Genomic DNA, 2,953 nt, shown 5'->3' with positions numbered 1-2,953 from the left:
AGGAACTGACTTGATGGCATTTAACAGCAACAAGATTTATAAAAGTGTTATAAAATGGATAGTCTTAAGTGTGGTTCATTATATCTTGACACCAAGGGTGAGCTTTAAGTAATAAATGATAAAAAAAGGTAAAGATTGATAAGTCTGGAAAAGAGAAGGCTTCTTTAAGTATTTGCATGTCACTGCCATTGACTTCAATGCAAATCGAAATTATTATCCTCTCTGAAGAGCATGCTCACCTTTTGTGTTAGACCTGCATCCTACTGTTGGCAGAGGTCCAGCTGCTACAGGTGGAAGCCTTTTCCTCCCATGAAGACTTTCGGGAGACTGATGGCTTCCTTCTTTCAGTGTCTGTAAGGACTCCAGTTGCACTTTCATTATAACATTGATCATATTACTTACTGAGTATTTATTTGACTGGTCATTTTTCAGATGCAAGAATTTTTAATATCCATTTCTACACTTCTACATTTGATACAAACTTTAATCATTAGATATATGATGAATGAATAAATGGCACATAGAATAAAAAGTAGACTTGCACTTTCATGCGCCCTTCAACTGTAAGGTCCACTAAGCTGAACACTATTGTCCTCCCTCCTCCCTTACCCCCAACCTACCCTGCCGCCCACACAACTCACTAGTCACTGGCTGCCACACAGAAGAGAGCACTGTTTCTTTCCGACACTAGATTCACTGAAGTGGACTTTTATTGCTCCCTTCTGGAAAAAATCTAACATTGTGCAAACTAAAAAAGGAGGCATTTTACAGTATTAAGTTCCAATATCCCAAATCAAAGCAAAGCAGAGTATAAATGAAACGGCAGCAATAAATTACAGTCAGTTTTTCTTTCTTGCTTTCTTTCTCTAATATGGAATCTATATTGGTTTTTGTTTGTCTGTTTGTTTGTTTATTTCATTTGGAACTTGAGAAGGGTCACAAAAAGTATGTTTAGAAAAATCCCATCACATCAATTTGAAAATCGATGTTTTTCCTCAAGATTATTCTGTGTAGCTATAGGAAATGCCAAAATCTCAGGAAGTATTAAGTAACCAAATAATATCTTATTCATCAGGCATTTTTATGTTAAATAAAGTTCAAACATGCCTGAATCAAAGTATTCATGATCAAGGTAATTTTCAAGATTACAATTTTTTAAACAGCAATACATTTTAAATAGCATTTTGATTTCTTTTGTATGCTGTTATAAAAGCAGAACATCTTTTTTGTTGTTGTTTTTTGTTTTAAAAGTATCTTCTTGAGTTTTGATGAAAGTTTACATAAAAAGTTAGTTCCCATTTGACAATTTCCACACAAATTATTCAATGCCATTACTTATTTTTATCACAATGTGTCAACATTCTCTTTAGCTAAGTTTAGTTTGTTCCTTTCGCAGTACTGCAATTTCCCTTCTCCCTTAACTTCTTATCTTTGCTTTTGAGTAATTGTTGCCCTTTTAGTTTCATACTGATGGTTTTAAGTAGGGGACCAGTATTATGGGTAATATCCTTTATTTTTTGTGCCACGCTGCTAAAAGGTGATCTTGGGGGGTAGGCTCGGTTCTAATAGAGTCCTCTGTTCTCTACTGTTAGAGCTTGTCTGGACACTTTTTAAAAATATGAATTAACTCTCTGCTTCATTCTTCTGGGACCAATTATTGTGACAACGGTCAGAACCGTCTGTGGTGGTAGCAGATCCCATCTACTTCTTCTGGTCTCAGAGTGCATGATGTTATGGCTCACACAGACTTGCTTCTTCTCTGTGTTTTTGCTTACTTTCCTAATATGTTACTCTTGATGATCAGAGATCCGTAGTTGTATTTGGACTGTTCACCAGCTTTTAAACTGACGTTATTCACTTCACTAAGACGCAGATCATGATTTCTGTAAATGATGGTATGTTAATTGACTGAGCTGCACCATGAGATTACGGTCAGACTTCTTGAAGCCCAGAAAACCCTGATGCTATGTGTTTACTTTTATCTGAGGATTGTTTCTGTATTCAGTGAGTATGTGTCTTTACCTGCATATGTGTCTGGCACTGTAGGATAAGCACTGGACTGCTTTCCACAAAGTTGGCCGTTTAAACCCACTAGGCATTTACTGGAAACCGTATACAGGGTCGCTATCAATTGGAACCGATTGGACAGCACTTAACAACAACAACAACATACCTATAGATATTATGGAGTCCTGTTGTTGTGCTGTAGGATAAGCACTGGACTGCTAACAAAGGTCAGTGCTTCAAACCCACCAGTTAGTCCTTAGAAACTCTATTCAGGGTCACTATGAGTTGGAACCTACTCAATGGCACTGAACAACAATGACAGCAAAGACAATAGATGCTATAAGCAGCCCTGGGAGTAAACACTGGATTGGTAATCACAAATTACATTGTTCAAACCCATCAGTCATATCACTGTAAGAATAAGCAAAATTGTCTTGCATGAAGTATGGCTGAAATCCTTAGAAGTGAGTATGGGGAGACTTTGCCTAAAGTACTTTAGACATGTTTTCAAGAGGGACCAGTTCCTGGAGAATGATGTCATGCATGGTAGAGGGTCAGCAAAAAATAAGACGCTCAACAAGATAGATTGATACAGTGGCTATAATAATGGGCTCAACCATTTTGAGGATGACACAGGACTGGGCAGTGTTCTGTTCTGTTGTACGTAGGGTCTTTTTGGAGTTTGAACCAAGTCAACAGCACCTAACAACAGCTTGGATGCGTCTATCTGTTCTCACCTATATACACATCTGTGCCTAGTCATGCACCAATTTATCTATACCCATCCATATGTGCTCAAACACTTGTTCTTACTTTGGTTGTGCTGTGCTAACTACATTGATCTTTGGTACTGCTTTTCCAATCAACAAAAATAAGTAGTCTCCACTGGTAGCGTAGTGGTTATGAATCGGGCTGCGAGCCGCAAGGTCAGCAGTTTGAAACTACC

The sequence above is a fragment of the Chrysochloris asiatica genome, unplaced genomic scaffold (assembly GCF_000296735.1).
Source record: "Chrysochloris asiatica unplaced genomic scaffold, ChrAsi1.0 scaffold00032, whole genome shotgun sequence".
In the NCBI taxonomy this organism is placed as follows: domain Eukaryota; kingdom Metazoa; phylum Chordata; class Mammalia; order Afrosoricida; family Chrysochloridae; genus Chrysochloris; species Chrysochloris asiatica.
Note: the sequence above shows the minus strand (reverse complement) of the source record.